The sequence below is a fragment of the Hylobates moloch genome, unplaced genomic scaffold (genome assembly GCF_009828535.3).
Source record: "Hylobates moloch isolate HMO894 unplaced genomic scaffold, HMol_V3 SCAFFOLD_23, whole genome shotgun sequence".
NCBI classification, from domain to species: Eukaryota; Metazoa; Chordata; class Mammalia; order Primates; family Hylobatidae; genus Hylobates; species Hylobates moloch.
The window spans coordinates 153,539-175,849 of record NW_026652298.1 but is presented as its reverse complement, the minus strand read 5'-3'; the positions used below and the strand labels follow the sequence as shown (position 1 = coordinate 175,849).

Below are 22,311 nucleotides of genomic sequence, written 5' to 3'. Positions count from 1 at the left end.
ACACTCTTCAGGATACTATCCAGGAGAACTTCCCCAACCTAGCAAGGCAGGCCAACATTCAAATTCAGGAAATACAGAGAATGCCACAAAGATACTCCTCAAGAAGAGCAACTCCAAGACAAATAATTGTCAAATTCACCAAAGTTGAAATGAAGTAAAAAATGTTAAGGGCAGCCAAAGAGAAAGGTTGGGTTACCCACAAAGGGAAGCCTCTCAGACTAACAACTGATGTCTTGGCAGAAACTCTACAAGCCAGAAGAGAGTGGGGGCCAATATTCAACATTCTTAAAGAAAAGAATTTTCAACCCAGGATTTCATATCCAGCCAAACTAAGCTTCCTAAGTGAAGGAGAAATAAAATCCTTTACAGACAAGCAAATGCTGAGAGATTTTGTCACCACCAGGCCTGCCCTAAAAGACCTCCTGAAGGAAGCACTAAACATGGAAAGGAACAATCAGTACCAGCCACTGCAAAAACATGCCAAATTGTAAAGACCATCGAGGCTAGGAAGAAACTGCACCAACTAACAGGCAAATTAACCAGCTAACATCATAACAACAGGATCAAATTCACACATAATGATATTAGCCTTAAATGTAATGGGTTAAATGCTCCAATTAAAAGACACAGACTAGCAAATTGGATAAAGAGCCAAGACCCATCAGTGTGCTGTATTCAGGAGACCCATCTCATGTGCAGAGACACACATAGGCTCAAAATAAAGGCATGGAGGAAGATCTGCCAAGCAAATGGAAAACAAAAAAAGGCAGAGGTTGCAATCCTAGTCTCTGATAAAACAGACTTTAAACCAACAAAGATCAAAAGAGACAAAGAAGGCCATTACATCACGGAAAAGGGATGGATTCAACAAGAAGATCTAACTATCCTAAATATATATGCACCCAATACAGGAGCACCCAGATTCATAAAGCAAGTCCTCAGAGACCTGCAAAGAGACTTACACTCCCACACAATAATAATGGGAGACTTTAACACCCCACTGTCAACATTAGACAGATCAAGGAGAGAGAAAGTTAACAAGGATACCCAGGAATTGAACTCAGCTCTGCACAAAGTGGACCTAATAGACACCTACAGAACTCTCCACCCCAAATCAACAGAATATACATTCTTCTTAGCACCACATCACACTTCTTCCAGAATTGACCACATAGTTGGAAGTAAAGCTCTCCTCAGCAAATGGAAAAGAATAGAAATTATAACAAACTCTCTCTCAGACCACAGTGCAATCAAGCTAGAACTCAGGGTTAAGAAACTCACTCAAAACTGCTCAACTACATGAAAACTGAACAACCTGCTCCTGAATGACTACTGGGTACATAATGAAATGAAGGCAGAAATAAAGATGTTTTTTTGAAACCAACGAGAACAAAGACACAACATACCAGAATCTCTGGGACACATTCAAAGCAGTGTGTAGAGGGAAATTTATAGCACTAAATGCCCACAAGAGAAAGCAGGAAACATCTAAAATTGACACCCTAACATCACAATTAAAAGAACTAGAGAAGCAAGAGCAAACACATTCAAAAGCTAGCAGAAGGCTAGAAATAACTAAGATCAGAGCAGAACCGAAGGAAATAAAGACACGAAAAACCCTTCAAAAAATCAATGAATCTAGGAGCTGGTTTTTTGAAAAGATCAACAAAATTGAGAGACCGTTAGCAAGACTAATAAAGAAGAAAAGAGAGAAGAATCAAATAGATGCAATAAAAAATGACAAAGGGCATATCACCACTGATCCCACAGAAATACTAACTACCATCAGAGAATAGTATAAACATGTCTACGCAAATAAACTAGAAAATCTAGAAGAAATGGATAAATTCCTGGACACATACACCCTCCCAAGACTAAACCAGGAAGAAGTTGAATCCCTGAATAGACCAATAACAGGCTCTGAAATTGAGGCAATAATTAATAGCCTACAAACCAAAAAAGTCCAGGACCAGATAGATTCACAGCCAAATTCTACCAGAGGTACAAGGAGGAACTGGTACCATTCCTTCTGAAACTATTCCAACCAATAGAAAAAGAGGGAATTCTCCCTAACTCATTTCATGAGGCCAGCATCATCCTGATACCAAAGCCTGGCAGAGACACAACAAAAAAAGAGAATTTTAGACCACTATTCCTGATGAACATTGATGCAAAAATCCTCAATAAAATACTGGCCAACCAAATCCAGCAGCACATCAAAAAGCTTATCCACTATGATCAAGTGGGCTTCATCCCTGGGATGCAAGGCTGGTTCTACCTATGCAAATCAGTAAATGTAATCCAGCATATAAATAGAATCAATGACAAAAACCATATGATTATCTCAATAGATGTAGAAAAGGCCTTTGACAAAATTCAACAACACTTCATGCTAAAAACTCTCAATAAATTAGGTATTGATGGGATGTATCTCAAAATAATAAGAGCTATCTATGACAAACCCACAGCCAATATTATACTGAATGGGCAAAAACTGGAAGCATTCCCTTTGAAAACTGGCAAAAGACAGGGATGCCCTCTCTCACCACTCCTATTCAACATAGTGTTAGAAGTTCTGGCCAGGGCAATCAGGCAGGAGAAGGAAATAAAGGGTATTCAATCAGAAAAAGAGGAAGTCAAATTGTCCCTGTTTGCAGATGACATAATTGTATATCTAGAAAACCCCATTGTCTCAGCCCAAAATCTCCTTAAGCTGATAAGCAACTTCAGCAAAGTCTCAGGATACAAAATCAATGTACAAAAATCACAAGCATTCTTATACACCAATAACAGACAAACAGGGAGCCAAATCATGAGTGAACTCCCATTCACAATTGCTTCAAAGAGAATAAAATACCTAGGAATCCAACTTACAAGGGATGTGAAGGACCTCTTCAAGGAGAACTACAAATCACTGCTCAATGAAATCAAAGAGGATACAAACAAACGCAAGAACATTCCATGCTCATGGGTAGGAAGAATCAATATCGTGAAAATGGCCATACTGCCCAAGGTAATTTATAGATTCAATGCCATCCCCATCAAGCTACCAATGACTTTCTTCACAGAATTGGAAAGAACTACTTTAAAGTTCATATGGAATCAAGAAAGAGCCCACATAGCCAAGCCATCCTAAGCCAAAAGGACAAAGCTGGAGGCATCACGCTACCTGACTTCAAACTATGCTACAAGGCTACAGTAACCAAAACAGCATGGTACTGGTACAAAAACAGAGGTATAGACCAACGGAACAGAACAGTGTCCTCAGAAATAATGCCACATATCTACAACCACGTGATCTTTGACAAACCTGACAAAAACAAGCAATGGGGAAGGATTCCCTATTTCATAAATGGTGCTGGTAAAACTGGCTAGCCATATGTAGAAAGCTGAAACTGGATCCCTTCCTTATACCTTATACAAAAATTAATTCAAGATGGATTAAAGACTTAAATGTTAGACTAAAACCATAAAAATCCTAGAAGAAAACCTAGGCAATACCATAGAGGATATAGGCATGTGCAAGAACTTCATGTCTAAAACACCAAAAGCAATGGCAACAACAGCCAAAATTGACAAATGGGAGCTCATTAAACTAAAGATCTTCTGTACAGCAACAGAAACTACCATCAGCATGAACAGGCAACCTACAGAATGGGAAAAAATTTTTGCAATCTACTCATCTGACAAAGGGCTAATATCCAGAATCTACAAGGAACTCAAACAAATCTAGAAGAAAAAAGCAAACAGCCCCATCAAAAAGTGGGCAAAGGATATGAACAGACACTTCAGAAAAGAAGACATTTATGCAGCTAAAAGACACATGAGAAAATGCTCATCATCACTGGCCATCAGAGAAATGCAAATCAAAACCACAATCAGATACCATCTCTTACCCGTTGGAATGGCGATCATTAAAAAGTCAGGAAACAATAGGTGCTGGAGAGGATGTGGAGAAATAGGAACACTTTTACACAGTCGGTGGGACTGTAAACTAGTTCAACCATGGTGGAAGTCAGTGTGGTGATTCCTCAGGGATCTAGAACTAGAAATACCATTTGACCCAGCCTTCCCATTACTGGGTATATACCCAAAGGATCATAAATCATGCTGCTATAAAGACACATGCACACCTATGTTTATTGTGGCACTATTCACAATAGCAAAGACTTGGAACCAAGGCAAATGTCCAACAATGATAGACTGGATTAGGAAAATGTGGCACATATACACCATAACGCAGCCATAAAAAATGATGAGTTTATGTCCTTTGTAGGGACATGGATGAAGCTGGAAACGATCATTTTCAGCAAACCATCGCAAGGAGAAAAAAACCAAACACCACATGTTCTCACTCATAGGTGGGAATTGAATAATGAGAACACGTGGACACAGGAAGGGGAACATCACACACTGGGGCCTGTTGTGGGGTGGGGGCAGGGGGGAGGGATAACATTAGGAGATACACCTAATGTTAAATGACGAGTTGATGGGTGCAGCACACCAATATGGCAGGCACATGTATACATATGGAATTAACCTGCACGTGTGCACATGTACCCTAAAACTTAAAGTATAATTAAAAAAAAAAGAAAAAGAAAGACAACAGAAATTTATGATCTGACAGATTTTATGAGTAAAGAATTCAGGCACAGGTACTGGGTGTTATGCTCGAGTCTCAACAGAGGGCAATCAAGGTGTTAGCTCAGGATGTGATCTCATCTGAGACTCTGGGGGCCTCTTCTAAGTTCATCAGTTGTTGGCAGAATTCAGTTCTTTGGGATTGTAGGACTAAGGTGCTCAGTTTTAGAAGGTTACCCCTTTTCATAGGCATTTCACAATGTGGCCATTTACTTCTTCCAGACAAGCATGACTGCATCTCTCTTACTAGGAATTTCTCCATCCAGTTGGCTAAAATGCAGTCTTATCTAATCAAGGAGTGACTACCCCAATATATTCACAGGCCTTTCCATGCTCAAGGGGAATGAATTATATAAGTTATGATATATATTATAATATATGATATATATTATATAAGTCAGTAATCTTGGGCGTCATCACAGAATTTTGGCTATACCATCCCAGGACTTGTGTTTGTATTTTTGTTTTTTTTATTGTTTATTTTCTACTAGTGGATCATTTGTAAATTCTCACTTTTGTTTTATTACTTTGTATACCACTCAGTGGCTGACATATGTTTTTCTCTAGCGATTTTTAATCAAATATTATTTTTAATAAGCGATAACCTATATCCACATTCCCACTCTCATTTCCACATTTTCCCAGCACCTTGTCACTCACTTTCATTCAATGATGGCTCATATACTAAAAGGAAAAACAAATAAAGATGTTTATAACATTATACAAATACAACACAAATTTCGGTTAAAAAAAGGTGAGTTTTTCCTATACTAATTTGCTAAAGAATAAAAGCAGAGTTCACCAAAAATACTATATATAAGACTATTTGTAGGTACTAAAAAAGAATTGTAATCTCACTGGGACAGAAGATATACTCACATGACAAACTGAATAAAAATAAAATATTTAAATTGAAATTTAAGCCAACAGTGGAGGTCAAGTCACAAGGCTGTAAGTTATTAATTGTCACATTAATCCTATAGACAATCTAAGTTTAGAAGAGAATGTTTGGATTATTTATTGTGGTGACATAAGCTACCCCAAAACTTAGTGGCTTACAACAATGGCAATTTTATTACACTTCACAGTTAAATGGGTCAGAAGTTTGGGCAGAGCTTAGCTGGGCAGTTTTTCTGCTCCAAGTGGCATGAACTGGATCACTGTGTGGTACTCAGCTGGAGGCTTGCCTTGCCTGAAAGCTCCAAGAAGGGTCCCTCACAAATCTGGCACCTCATTGCTCCTTGGCCTCCCTCTTTCTCTCTCTGCATGGCATCTCATTGTTAAGGGATGTTAAAAAAAATTGAAAACGAAGGCCACAGTGTGGATATACTCTCAGAACAACCAACCGTAGCCATAACAAAATGTAAGCTATGTTGATCTCTCTGAAATGCAAGCTCTAACCATAAACAAACCATAAGCCTTTCTCCCATGTCAGTATGATAAAGTTGAGTCAATCAGCTACAGAAAAATAAGCTTCTACAGCTCTATGCGCCTAAAAGGGATACAAATTTATAGTAGCCAATTACAATAGAAGTTCCATGTCTTTCTCACTGACGCTTTATAAGCTGTGCTGTAACACTTGTGAGATGAGCTTCTTAACATGTTCAGTTTGAAATCTCCTGGTTTTTGAAATGTTCTTTGGTAGGCACAATAAACTCCTATATTCCTGTTTTACTTGATCTGATTTTATTTTTAACAGTTTCTGGTGTCAAATATGAGATGTAAACTAGATCCTTGATAAGCTCCAAGGCAGGTGAGTAACCTGATGCTGTAGGCACAACAAACCCCTATATTCCTGTTTTACTTGATCTGATTTTATTTTTAGCAGTTTCCGGTATCAAATATGAAATGTAAAGTAGATCGTTGATAAGCTCCAAGACAGGTGAGTAACCTGATGCCAGTACCACAGAGCCCATGGCACTCACTGCTTTCTTGCTGAACACAGAGCTCAAGGGTACTCTCAGATCCAAGATGTACTCTCTGCATTTCAAGCTCTTCAACTTTTTTGTGCATACCTGTGCTGTGTGAAAGTTTCTTGATAAGTCATCCTTACATTTGCAAGAGGAGAAAACCCATTATTCCCTGTGTCTGTAACAGGAGACAATCTGCCATTCCACTGGGTTTCTAGACAGCAGTACAAGTACAAGGTTCCCTATATATACATTCATTTGGGGAAATCCAAGGCAAAGATACTTTCCACCTGGTCCATAATCCCTTCCCTACATCTGTCTGAACCCCCTGCTTCCTATATTTATAACAGCTATGGATCAGGATCTTGTGTCTTTTTGTGTGTGTGTGAAAAATTGGTGAACTTTATAAAGGACAATGTGAGGCTGCAATAGCTGCTTTGGGTAACCTTCAACTTAGATAAAATAGTTCACTCTGAAAGCATTCTTGAAAAGAAAAGACCCTTGGCCGGGCTTGGTGGCTCACGCTTGTAATCCCAGCACTTTGGGAGGCTGAGGCGGGTGGATCACGAGGTCAGGAGATCAAGACCATCCTGGCTAACACGGTGAAACCCAGTCTCTACTAAAAATACAAAAAAAAAATTAGCCGGGCCTGGTGGCAGGCGCCTATAATTCCAGCTACTCGGGTGGCTGAGGCAGGAGAATGGCGTGAACCCGGGAGGCGGAGCTTGCAGTGAGCTGAGACTGCGCCACTGCACTCCAGCCTGGGCGACACAGCGAGACTCTGTCTCAAAAAAAAAAAGAAAAGAAAAGAAAAGAAATGACCGAGAACCTCTCAAAGACAATGGAATGCAGTCTTGGACTGGTAGGCAGAGGCTTTTAATAGACAGAATGACTCACAATAACCTCTCCAAAATAATCTCTACCAGTGTGCAAATACTAATTTAAAAGCTAAAACTCAGCCTGACTCTATAGACCCTTCTGTGAATCCCTCTGGTTCATTTTATCTTCCAGTAATTGACTTTTCTGAACCTACTAACCCCTTTAATGTTTTGGCTTTTCCACCTAAACCTCTTCACACCAGCTTCCTTTAAAAAATTAGACACTCAAATGAGCCAGGAGTACCTGTAACAGCTGAATTTAAACCTTGGTCTTACAGAGAACTCAGCCATTATAAAAGATTTTGTGATATTAAAAAAAAACAACCAAATTTATAGAAGAATTTAAAAATTTTTTAGGGGGTCTATAATCCATGATTTTAATTTGTGCCAATTTGTCCACGTGATAGTATGCACAGGAGGTAACTGAAAATGGCTAGAAAAACCCCATTGGGATAATCCATCTGGATATACTGAGGATCCTGCTAAGCATGCTTTTAAATAAGAAATGCAGGAGGACAGAAAAATGGGCCAACAACTGTTAGACGCTATTCCTGAAGCACTTCCAATGAGAATAGGCTGGACCATAATCTAACCTTATAAAAAAATGAATCTGCTGCAGACTATCATGCCCATATGTAGACAGTTTTCACATAATACTGGCTTTAAAGGCCAGGATGATAAAGTGGCTATACCAGCCCATTTTGTTCCTGAATTGCACACAGAAATAAGTGACTTACTGAAGAAATCTAAACTGAAATGAGAGGTAATTCTCACAGAACTGCAACATCTAGTAGAGAATGTTGAAGGGATATTAGATAAAAAAAAAGAAGCCAACAGGTAAACAAACCAATATACAATTACAACGGTTGTAGGGAATTTGGCCTATCTTTAAAAAATCTTATTCCCAATTTTGCCTTCATTGATAAAGATGCTTAGGGTTACTGGAAGCAGAAGGGGCATTGGCAAAAAGACTGCCCATTGCTAAATAAGGGGAAATTGGAACAACCCCCACATCGTTTTAACAACTGTTAATGTTGATAGGGTTCCAAGGAATTGCCCAGTAAGCTACTTCCAATAACTCCTTTAAATCAATGAGGAGAAACCAAACTTAAATGAAGAAATTTGTACTGTGACACCAGAACAACTCTTTCTACTTTAGAGTCTACCACGATGTATCAAGAACTTTCTCAGGATAATAAAAGTTATCTCAATGGCAGGAGTTTCAAATCAAGTTCAAAGGGTTCCTTTAACAGAATTCTCAACGGTCACCCTTGGCCCTTTTTCTGAGAATCATGCCTTCCTTTTATGTGATATTGCTCCTCTGAATCTCCTAGATGAAGATCTGTTTTCCTAAATAGGTGGCTCAATAAAATTATCCTCTGGAGAAATGACCCTAGAAATCTAAGATTTATCAGACAATAAAACATTGTGGGTTTTCCAGGCCCAAATTGACTATCCTAAGGAAACTATTAAGTTCCATAAATGTATAGATATATGTCTTTCTGAAATTCCTGATACTCTATGGGCTTCTACTCTACAGATGTGGGAAAGATCAAACACATCAGATCCATTAAAATTGTGATTGACCCTTTTAATTTGCTTTCTTTTCTTTTTCTTTTTTTCTTTTTTGAGATGAAGTCTCACTCTGTTGCCCAGGCTGGAGTGCAGTGGTGTGATCTCGGCTCACTGCAACCTCCGCCTCCCGAGTTCAAGTGATTTTCCTGCCTCAGCCTCCTGGGTAGCTGGGATTACAGGTATAGACTAGTGTAGTGTACAGTTATGTCTGGTTGCTACAGAATATCCAAATTGTTTAAAGGCAGTAGTTGCAGGTGCCAAATCATACAATCTTTCTCAGAACTTGTTCAAAGCAGTAACTTATGCCTACACCTTTCACATGCTGTAGAAAGCTTGCTAAATCCTGAATGTACCCAGCATTCTCAGCCAGCAGGATAACATTTTATGTGATTCTGCTCCTATCACCTTCAAATCTGCATATTCTTTGCTGCAATTCTTTCTTTAAACTCTGCTACCATCTTACCTTTACCCAACGAAAGAGAGACTTATAATTGTGTGAAACTGATTTCTCAAAATTGGACTCTGAGATTGGATTTACAAGAAATTCTATTCACCAATCCAGAACTGTTGCTCTATGCTGGTGGCTCCTATGCCAAAAATTTTGAAGGAAAATACTAAGCTGGGCATGCTGTTACAATCCAACATGAACTACGATAAAAAGGAGATCTCCCCAATTTAATTCAGCCTAATCTGCAGAATTATTTGTCCTCACTTGAGATTGTAAAAGAGCAAAAGATAAGACTGTAAATATCTAGACTGATGTCAGGTATGCATTTGCAGTAGTCCGTGATTTTAGTATGTTGTAGAAACAGAAGGGATCCTTAACGTCAAATGATATGCCTATAAAAATGGGTCTCAGGTTGCTAATCTCTGCATTATTGCTGCCATCATAAGTAGCTATCATAAAAATTAAAACTCCTACTTATAAAAGAGACCCTGAATATCGGGAAATTCCATGGCTTATTTTCATGCTAAAGCTGCCATCAAAAAAACAAACAAACAAAAAACAAAAAAAAGCTTCAAAACTGTCTCAACTAATAAACCATGCACCTTGAGTGAAATCCATCCAAAGGACATAAAGAAAAACTCAGAACCTACAAGAATGGTAAAAATATGTCTTAGAAACAGAAAAAAAAAGATTGGATTAATATAGGATGTGAAATCCTTGAGAGATTCTGGGGGCACCCAGATAGCTGTTTAGTACTTTCTGAATCCCTAAAGTTGCCATTCTTCTGAGCTTTTCATTCTTTTACTTACCATAGAGTTGATAAAATGATTCAAGCCCTGGTGAAGTATTGGTGGGCAGACTTTTCAAAAGGAGCTTAGCAATGTCTACCATGCCCAGCCCTGGAAACTCTGCTGTGTCACTCAGCCAAAGGAGATGCCAAATCAGATTGGCTATTCAGCAGCACAACACTGTCGGAAGTTTGTCCCACATGTCCCCTGGGCATGATCCCCTAACTAGCCTTCCTACATTGCTGGGACATCCCCTTTTGGACTTCTCCCTTTAGCAAAGGGCAGCACTCTGTTTATTAGAGCTGAGGTGAACCTGGGATTAAGGTGCCATCTAGAACTGAAAAGGAGGCAATGACCTTGCAATAAAGAACCTCTAAGCAAATATATCCAGTAAAAACCTAAACAAGTCAGACAAGGAACACAGGAATACACAACCAATCCTTCAATGCAAAGACACAGACATACATCCACAAAAAACAATAGCAAACAGGAAACCGTGTTCTTCTCAAATGAACAAAACAAGGAACCAGTAACTTCCAATCAATAGAAAAAGAGGGAATCCTCCCTAATTCATTTTATGAGGCCAAAGCCTGGCAGACACCCCCCAAAAAAAGAGAATTTTAGACCAATAAGCCTGATGAACATTGATGCAAAAATCCTCAATAAAATACTGGCAAACCAAATCCAGCAGCACATCAAAAAGCTTATCCAGCAAGATCAAGTTGGCTTCATCCCTAAGATGAAAGGCTGGTTCAACATACACAAATCAATAAACATAATCCATCACATACATAGAACCAAAGACAAAAACCACGTGATTATCTCAATAGATGCAGAAAAGGCCTTTGACAAAATTCAACAGCCCTTCATACTAAAAACTCTCAATAAACTAGGTATTGGTGGGAAGTGTCTGTCAAAATAAAAAGAGCTATTTATGACAAACCCACAGCCAGTATCATACTGAATGGGCAAAAACTGGAAGCATTCCCTTTGAAAACTGGCACAAGACAGGGATGCCCTCTCTCACTACTCCTATTCAACATAGTGTTGGAAGTTCTGGCCAGGGCAATCAGGCAAGAGAAAGAAATAAAGGGTATTCAATTAGGAAAAGAGGAAGTCAAATTGTCCCTGTTTGCAGATGACATGATTGTATATCTAGAAAACCCATTTGTCTCAGCCTAAAATCTCCTTAAGCGGATAAGCAACTTCAGCAAAGTCTCAGGATACAAAATTAATGTGCAAAAATCACAACCGTTCTTATACACTAATAACAGACAAACAGGGAGCCAAATCATGAGTGAACTCCCATTCACAATTGCTACAAAGAGAATAAAATACCTAGGAATCCAACTTACAAGGGATATGAAGGACCTCTTCAAGGAGAACTACAAATCACTGCTCAATGAAATAAAAGAGGATACAAACAAATGCAAGAACATTCCATGCTCATGGATAGGACGAATCAATATCATGAAAATGGCCATACTGCCCAAGGTAATTTATAGATTCAATGCCATCCCCATCAAGCTACCAATGACTTTCTTCACAGAATTGGAAAAAAAACTTTAAAGTTCATATGAAACCAAAAAAGACTCACATTGTGAAGTCAACCCTAAGCCAATAGAACAAAGCTGGAGGCATCATGCTACCTGACTTCAAACTATGCTACAGGGCTACGGTAACCAAAACAGCATGGTACTGGTACCAAAATGGAGATATAGACCAAGGGAAAAGAACAGAGGCCTCAGAAATAACACCACACATCTACAACCATCTGATCTTTGACAAACTTGACAAAAACAAGAAATGGGGAAAGGATTCCCTATTTAGTAAATGGTGCTGGGAAAACTAGCTAGCCATATGTAGAAAGCTGAAACTGGATCCCTTCCTTACATCTATACAAAAATTAATTCAAGATGGATTAAAGACTTATATATTAGACCTAAAGCCATAAAAGCCCTAGAAGAAAACCTAGGCAATACCATTCAGGACATAGGCATGGGCAAGGACTTCATGACTAAACCACCAAAAGCAATGGCAACAAAACCCAAAATAGACAAATGGGATCTAATTAAACTAAAGAGCTTCTGCACATCAAAAGAAACTACCATCAGAGTGAACAAGCAACCTACAGAGTGGGAGAAAATTTTTGCAATCTACCCATCTGACAAAGGGCTAATATCCAGAATCTACAAAGAACTTAAACAAATTTACAAGAAAAAAATCAAACAAGCCCATCAAAAAGTGGGCAAAGGATATGAACAGACACTTTTCAAAAGAAGACATTTATGCAGCCAACAGACACTTCAAAAAATGCTCATCATCACTGGTCATAGAGAAATGCAAATCAATACCACAATGAGACACCATCTCACACCATTTAGAATGGCAATCATTAAAAAGTTAGGAAACAACAGGTGCTGGAGAGGATGCAGAGAAATAGGAATGCTTTCACACTGTTTGTGGGAGTGTAAACTAGTTCAACGATTGTGGAAGACAGTGTAGCAATTCCTCAAGGATCTAAAACTAGAAATACCATTCGAGCCAGCCACCCCATTACTGGTTATTACCCAAAAGGTTATAAATCATGCAACTATAAAGACATGCACATGTATGTTTATTGCAGCACTATTCACAATAGCTAAGACTTGGAACCAACACAAATGTCCATCAATGATAGACTTGATTGAGAAAATGTGGCACATATACGCCATGGAATACTATGCAGCCATAAAATGGATGAGTTCATGTCCTTTGTAGGGACATGGATGAGGCTGGAAACCATAATTCTGAGCAAACCACTGTAAGGACAGAAAACCAAACACCGCATGTTCTCACTCATAGGTGGGAATTGAACAATGAGAACACTTGGACACAGGGCAGGGAACATCACACACTAGGGCCTGTCATGGGGTGGAGGGATAGGGGAGGGATAGCATTAGGAGAAATACCTAATTTAAATGAGGAGTTAATGGGTGCAGCAAACCAACACGGCACATGTATACATTTGTAACAAACCTGCACGTTGTATACATGTACCCTAGAACTAAAAGTATAATAAAAAGAAACAAAAAAGAAAAGAAAACAAAAGAGAAAAATTCAAGTGGCAACAATGGAAGCTGGAGGCACCACTCAGCACATTGGTGCCTTTCTTTGTCTCTGCCTTCTGGGGAAAAGATAACTTTTCTTGATACTCCAGGACATGCTACTTTCTCAGCAATGAGAGCAGAGGGGCTCAAGTCACTGACATTGTCATCTTGTTTGTAGCTGCAGATAATGGGGTGTAGAATCTACTCAGCATGCCAAAGATGCTCAATTTCCTATTGTCCTTGCCATAAATAGATGGGACAAAGCTGAGGCTGATCCTGAGAAAGTGAAAAAAAGAGCTACTGGCTTCTGATGTGGTGTGTGAAGATCATGGAGGTGATGTTCAAACACTGCCTTCTCTTCACTTGCGGGTGATAATCTGATGGCTTTGGCAGAAGAACAACTGCAGAAATGTTAGAATTGAAAGCAGAGTCCACTGGTCCAGTGTAAGGAACAGTAATAGAGTCACAAAGGAAGAGGTCCTGTTACTACAGCTATAATTGAAAGAAGAACTTTAAGAGAAGACTCTGTTCTGCTTGCTGGAAAAAGTTGGGCAAAAGTACACTTAATGTTTGATGAAAATGGAAAAACAATTGATGAGCCCTATCCCAGCATGGCAGAGGGAATTATAAGCTGGAGAGACCTTCCTTCTGCAGGAGATGAAATTCTTGAAGTAGAATCTGAGCTAAGGGCACATGAAATTTTGACTGGAGGAAGTATGAACAAGAACAGGAGAAAAGTCAAGAGGATCTGAAAATAGTAGAAGAAAAGTCAAAGGAACACCAAGAAGCACATCAGAAAGCCCATGAGAAGTATGGCAATGTGCAGTGGAAGGACAGATCATTTCTAAAGTACTTAGAAAGAAAAGAACAAACATCCTTAAAGCCAAGAGAGAAAATAGAAAGAGATTCAAATGTACTTTCTAGTGATTATTAAAAGTGATGTTGATGATCTGTTTAGGCCATTTTGAACATTATAGATACCTATGATGCATCACAGGAGTGTGAATTAGAATTAGTACATTTTGGAGTGGGTGATATAAGTGCAAATGATATTAACCTTGCTGAAAGATTTGATGGTGTTATATATGGCTTTAATGTGAATACAGGCAATGTTATCCAACAGTCAACTGCAAAAAAGGAGTAAAAATTAAACTTCACAAAATAATTTACCATGTTGTTGGAGATTTGAAAGAGGAAGTGAGCAGCAGATTACCCTGTGCTGTGGAAGAGCACCCAGTAGGTGAAGCATCTATACTAGCTACCTTCTTTATAACAGAAGGGAATAAAAAAGTTCCTGTGGATTGCTGCAGAGTCCAAAAGGGACAGTTAGAAAAAAAATTTAAATTAACCCATAATGGACATGTAATTTGGAAGGGATCATTAACCTCATTGAAAACCATAAAGATGATGTTTCAATTATCCAAACTGGAATGGATTGTGGTATCAAGTTAGATGAAGAAAATATAGAATTTAAGGTGGAAAAAAAAATTGTTAGTTACAAAGAAAAGCAAATTTGGGGAGTGGAGCCAAGATGGCCGAATAGGAACAGCTCCAGTCTACAGCTCCCAGCATGAGTGACTCAGAAGACAGGTGATTTCTGCATTTCCACCTGAGGTACTGGGTTCATCTCACTGGGGGGTGTCAGACAGAGCATGCAGGACAGTGGGTGCAGTGCACTGAGCATGAGCCGAAGCAGGTTGAGGCATCGCCTGACTCAGGAAGTGCAAGGGGTCAGGTCATTCCCTTTCCTAGTCAAAGAAAGGGGTGACAGATGGCACCTGGAAAATTGGGTCACTCCCACCCTAATACTGTGCTTTTCCAACGGTCTTAGCAAACGGTACACCAGGAGATTGTATCCCATGCCTGCCTCAGAGTGTCCCACGCCCATAGAGCCTCGCTCATTGCTAGCACAGCAGTATGAGATCAAACTGCAAGGAGGCAGCAAGGCTGGCGGAGCGGTGCCCACCATTGCCAAGGCTTGAGTATGTAAACAAAGTGGCTGGGAAGCTCGAACTGGGTAGAGCCCACCGTAGCTCAAGGAGGGCTGCCTGCCTCTGTAGACTCCACCTCTGGGGGCAGGGCATAGCTGAACAAAAGGCAGCAGAAATTCCTGCAGACTGAAATGTCCCTGTCTGATAGCTTTGAAGAGAGTAGTGGTTCTCCCAGCATCCAGCTGGAGATCTGAGAAGGGACAGACTGCCTCTTCAAGTGGGTCCCTGACCTCCAAGTAGCCTAACTGGGAAGCACCCCCAAGTAGGGGCAGTCTGACACCTCACACGGCTGGGTACTCCACGGAGACAAAGCTTACAGAGGAATGACAGGCAGCAACATTTACTGCTCATCAATATCTGCTGTTCTGCAGCCTCCGCTGCTGATATCCAGGAAAACAGGGTCTGGAGTGGACCTCCAGCAAACTCCAACAGACCCACAGCTGAGGGTCCTGTCTGTTAGAAGGAAAATTAACAAACAGAAAGGACATCCACACCAAAACCCCATATGTATGTCATCATCATCAAAGACCAAAGGTAAAACCACAAAGATGGGGAAAAAACAGAGCAGAAAAACAAAACTCTAAAAATCAGAGTGCCTCTCCTCCTCCAAAGGAATGCAGCTCCTCACCAGTAATGGAAAAAAGCTGGATGGAGAATGACTTTGAGGAGATGAGAGAAGAAGTCTCCAGAAGATCAAACTACTCTGAGCTAAAGGAGGAAGTTTGAACCCATGGCAAAGAAGTTAAAAACCTTGAAAAAAAATTAGACAAATGGCTAACTAGAATAACAAATGCAGAGAAGTCCTTAAAGGACCTGATGGAGATGAAAATCATGGCACAAGAACTACGTGATGAATGCACTAGCCTCAGTAGCCGATTCTATCAATGGGAAGAAAGGGTATCAGTGATGGAAGATCGAATGAAATGAAGTGAGAAGAGAAGTTTAGAGAACAAAGGATAAAAAGAAATGAACAAAGCCTCCAAGAAATAGGGAATATGTGAAAAGACCAAACCTACGTCTGATTAGTGTACCTGAAAGTGATGAGGAGAATGGAACCAAGTTGGAAAACACTCTACAGGATATTATCCAGGAGAACTTCACCAATCTGGCCAGGCAGGCCAATATTAAAATTCAGGAAATACAGAGAACACCACAAAGATACTCCTCAAGAAGAGCAACTCCAAGACACATAATTGTCAGATTCACCAAAGTTGAAATGAAGGAAAAAATGTAAAGGGCAGCCAGAGAGAAAGGTCGGGTTACCCACAAAGGGAAGCCCATCAGACTAACAGCTGATCTCTCAGCAGAAATTCTATAAGCCAGGAGAGAGTGGGGGGCAATATTCAACGTTCTTAAAGAAAAGAATTTTAAACTAGAATTTCACATCCAGCCAAACTAAGCTTCATGAGTGAAAGAGAAATAAAATACTTTACAGACAAGCAAATGCTGAGAGATTTTGTCACCACCAGGCCTGCCCTAAAAGAGGTCCTGAAGGAAGCACTAAACATGGAAAGGAACAACCGGTACCAGCCACTGTAAAAACCAAATTGTAAAGACCATCAAGGCTAGGAAGAAACTGCATCAACTAACGAGCAAAATAACCAGCTAACATCAAAATGAAAGGATCAAATACACACATAACAATATTAAACTTAAATGTAAATGGGCTAAATGCTCCAATTAAAAGACACAGACTGGCAAATTGGATAAAGAGTCAACACCCATCAGTGTGCTGTATTCAGGAAACTCATCTCACATGCAGAGACACACATAGGCTCAAAATAAAGAGATGGAGGAAGATCTACCAAGCAAATGGAAAACAAAAAAAGGCAGGGTTGCAATCCTGGTCTCTGATAAAACAGACTTTAAACCAACAAAGATTAAAAGAGACAAAGAAGGCCATTACATAATGCTAAAGGGATCAATTCAACAAGAAAACTAACTATCCTAAATATATATGCACCCAATACAGGAGCACCCAGATTCATAAAGCAAGTCCTTAGAGACCTACAAAGAGACTTAGATTCCCACACAATAATAATGGGAGACTTTAACACCCCACTGTCAACATTAGACAGATCGAGACAGAAAGTTAACAAGGATATCCAGGAATTGAACTCAGCTCTGCACAAAGTGGACCTAATAGACATCTACAGAACTCTCCATCCCAAATCAAGAGAATATACATTTTTTTCAGCACCACACCACACCTACTTCAAAATTGACCACATACTTGGAAGTAAAGCACTCCTCAGCAAATGTAAAAGAACAGAAATTATAACAAACTGTCTCTCAGACCACAGTGCAATCAAGCTAGAACTCAGGATTAAGAAACTCACTCAAAACCGCTCAACTACATGGAAACTGAACAACCTCCTCCTGAACGACTACTGGATACATAATGAAATGAAGGCAGAAATAAAGATGTTCTTTGAAACCAACGAGAACAAAGACACAACATACCAGAATCTCTGGGACACATTCAAAGCAGTGTGTAGAGGGAAATTTATAGCACTAAATGCCCACAAGAGAAAGCAGGAAACATCTAAAATTGACACCCTAACATCACAATTAAAAGAACTAGAGAAGCAAGAGCAAACACACTCGAAAGCTAGCAGAAGGCAAGAAATAACTAAGATCAGAGCAGAACTGAAGGAAATAGGGGAACAAAATCCCTCCAAAACATTAACGAATCCAGGAGCTGGTTTTTGAAAAGATCAACAAAATTGGTAGACCGCTAGCAAGACTAACAAAGAAGAAAAGAGAGAAGAATCAAATACATGCAATAAAAATGATAAAGGGGATATCACCACCCATCCCACAGAAATACTAACTACCATCAGAGAATACTATAAACACCACTACGTAAATAAACTAGAAAATCTAGAAGAAATGCATAAATTCCTGGACACATACACCCTCCCAAGACTAAATCAGGAAGAAGTTGAATCTCTGAATAGACCAATAACAAGCTCTGAAATGGAGGCAATAATTAATAGCTTAGCAACCAAAAAAGTCCAGGACCAGATGGATTCACAGCCGAATTCTACTAGAGGTACAAGGAGGAGCTGGTACCATTCTTTCTGAAACTATTCCAATCGATAGAAAAAGAGGGAATCCTTCCTAACTCATTTTATAAGGCCAGCAGCATCCTGATACCAAAGTCTGGCAGAGACATAACAAAAAAAGAGAATTTTAGACCAATATCCCTGATGAACATCGATGCAAAAATCCTCAATAAAATACTGGCAAACTGAATCCAGCAGCATATGAAAAAGCTTATCCACCATGATCAAGTGGGCTTCATCCCTGGGATGCAAGGCTGATTCTACATATGCAAATCAAGAAACATAATCCAGCATATAAACAGAATCAAAGACAAAAACCACATGATTATCTCTATAGATGCAGGAAAGGCCTCAGACAAAATTCAACAACGCTTCGTGCTAAAAACTCAATAATTTAGGTATTGATGGGACATATCTGAAAATAATAAGAGCTATCTATGGCAAACCCACAGCCAATATCATGCTGAATGGGCAAAAACTGGAAGCATTCCCTTAGAAAACTGGCACAAGACAGGGATGCCCTCTCTCGCCACCCCTATTCAACGTAGTGTTGGAAGTTCTGGCCAGGGCAATTAGGCAGGAGAAGGAAATAAAGGGTATTCAATTAGGAAAAGGAGAAATCAAATTGTCCCTATTTGCAGATGACATGATTGTATATTTAGAAAACCCCATCATCTCAGCTCAAAATCTCCTTAAGCTGATAGGCAACTTCAGCAGTCTCAGGATACAAAATCAATGTGCAAAAATCACAACCATTCTTATACACCAATAACAGACAAACAGAGAGCCAAATCATGAGTGAACTCCCATTCACAATTGCTTCAAAGAGAAGAAAATACTTAGGAATCCAACTTACAAGAGACGTGAAGGACCTCTTCAAGGAGAACTACAAACCACTGCTCAATGAAATAAAAGAGGACACAAACAAATGGAAGAACATTCCATGCTCATGGGTAGGAAGAATCAACATCGTGAAAATCCTATACTGCCCAAGGTAATTTATAGATTCAATGCCATCCCCATCAAGCTACCAATGACTTTCTTCACAGAATTCGAAAAAACTACTTTAAAGTTCATATGGAATCAAAAAAGAGCCCGCATTGCCAAGTCAATCCTAAGCCAATAGAACAAAGCTGGAGGCATCACACTACCTGACTTCAAACTATATCACAAGGCTACAGTAAACAAAACAGCATGGTACTGGTAATAAAACAGAGATATAGACCAATGGAACAGAACAGAGCCCTCAGAAATAATGCCGTACATCTATAACTATCTGATGTTTTACAAAACTGACAAAAACAAGCAATGGGGAAAGGAATCCCTATTTAATAATTGGTGCTGGGAAAACTGGCTAGCCATATGTAGAAAGCTGAAACTGGATCCCTTCCTTACAACTCATACAAAAATTAATTCAAGAGTGAATAAAGACTTAAATGTCAGACCTAAAGCCATAAAAACCCTAGAAGAAAACCTGAGCAATATCATTCAGGACATAGGCATGTGCAAGGACTTCATGTCTCAAACACCAAAAGCAATGGCAACCAAAGACAAAATTGACAAATGGGAGCTCATTAAACTAAAAAGCTTCTGCACAGCAAAAGAAACTACCATCAGAGTGAACAGGCAACCTATGGAATGAGAGAAAATTTTTACAATCTACTCATCTGACCAAGGGCTAATATTCAGAATCTACAAGGAACTCAAACAAATCTAGAAGAAAAAAACAAACAACCCCATCAACAAGTAGGCAAAGGATATGAACAGAAACTTCTCAAAAAAAGACATTTATGCAGCCAAAAGACACATGAAAAAATGCTCATCATCACTGGCCATCAGAGAAATGCAAATCAAAACCACAATCAGATACCATCTCACACCAGTTAGAATGGCCATCATTAAAATGTCAGGAAACAGCAGGTGCTGGAAGGGATGTGGCGAAATAGAAACACTTATACACTGTTGGTGGGACTTTAAACTAGTTCAACCATTGTGGAAGTCAGTGTAGTGATTCCTCAGGGATCTCCAACTAGAAATACCATTTGACCCAGCCATCCCATTACTGGGTAGAAACCCAAAGGATTACAAAACATGCTGCTATAAAGACACATGCACTCGCATGTTTATTGTGGTACTACTCACAACAGGAAAGACTTGGAACCAAGCCAAATGTCCAACAATGATAGACTGGATTAAGAAAATGTGGCACATATACACCATGGAATACTATGCAGCCATATAAAAGGATGAGTTCATATCATTTGTAGAGACATGGTGAAGCTGGAAACCATCATTCTCAGCAAGCTATCGCAAGGACAAAAAACCAAACACCACATGTTCTCACTTATAGGTGGGAATTGAAAAATGAGAACACATGGATACAGGAAGGGGAACATCACACACTGGGGCCTGTTGTGGGGTGGTGGGAGGGGGGAGGGATAGCATTAGGAGATATACCTAATGTTAAATGACGAGTTAATGGGTGCAGCACACCAACATGGCACATGTATACATATGTAAAAAACGTGCACGTTGTGCACATGTACCATAAAACTTAAATTATATTAAACAAAAAGAAAAGCAAATTCAAGCCAAGACTTTTTGGGATCCAGGATTGTAAAATTACATTAAAATGTAAATAACTAAAAAAAAAAAGACAAAGAAGTGCCTTACATAATAGTAAATAATTCAATTCAACAAGAAGACCTAAATACCCTAAATATATATGCACCCAACACAGGAGCAACCAGATTCATAAGGGAAGTTCTTAGAGATGTACAAAGAGCTGTAGATTCCCACATAATAATAGTGGGAGACTTCACCACTCCACTGAGAGTATTAGATAGATCATTGAGGCAGAAAATTAAAGATATTAAGGACCTGAACTCAACATTGGACCAAATGGACCTTAATGACCTCTACAGAACTTTCTACCCCAAAACAATAGAATATACATTCTTTTCATCACCAAATGATTCATACTCTAAAACTGACCACATAATTGGTCATAAAACAATCTTCTGCAAATGAAAAAGAACCAAAACCATCCCAAACACACGCTTGGACAACAGTGCAATGAAAATAGAAGTTAAGACTAAGCAGATTGCTCAATGCCATGCAATTACATGGAAATTAAACAACATGATCCTGAATCAGTTTGGGGTAAATAATTAAATTAAAGCAGAAATCAAGAAGTTCTTTGAAACAAATGAGAACAAAGATACAACATACCAGTGTCTCTGGGACACAGCTAAGCAGTGTTAAAAGGGAATTTCATAGCACTAGGTGTCCACATCAAAAAGGCAGAAAAATCTTAAATTAATAATCAAACATCACAACTGAAAGAACCAAAGAAGGAAAAACAAATCAACCCCAAATTCCGTAGAAAACAAGAAATAACCAAAATCAGAACTGAATTGAAGGAAATAGAGACATGAAAGACCATTCAAAAGATCAATAAATACAGGAGTTGGGGAGTTGGTTTTTTGAAAAAGTTATGACAGACTGGCCACTAGCTAGATTGATGAAGAAAAGAGAGAAGATCCAAATAAATACACTCAGAAATGATGATGGGGATGTTACCACTGACCTCAGAGAAATAAAAATAGATATCAGAAACTACTAAAAACACCACTATGTACACAAACTAGAAAACCTAGAAAAGAATAAATTCCTGGACACATACACCCTCCCAAGACAGAACCAGGAATAGACAATATTCCTGAACAGACCAATAATAAGGTCCAAAATTGGATCAGTAATAAATAGCCTACTAACCAAAAAAGCCCACCACCAGATGAATTCACAGCTGAATTCTACCAGATGTGCAAAGAAGAACTGGTACCATTCCTACTGAAACTATTCCAAAAATTAAGTAGGAGGGACTCCTCCCCAACTCATCCTATGAAGCATCATCCTGACAC

General features: G+C 39.2%; 1 pseudogene; it reads left to right on the top strand.

The window, feature by feature from the left end:
• LOC116462696 (translation initiation factor IF-2, mitochondrial-like) overlaps window positions 1–14,831 on the top strand; it is a 74,292-nt pseudogene extending 59,461 nt beyond the window's left edge.
• The last annotated feature ends 7,480 nt before the right edge of the window (window positions 14,832–22,311 follow it).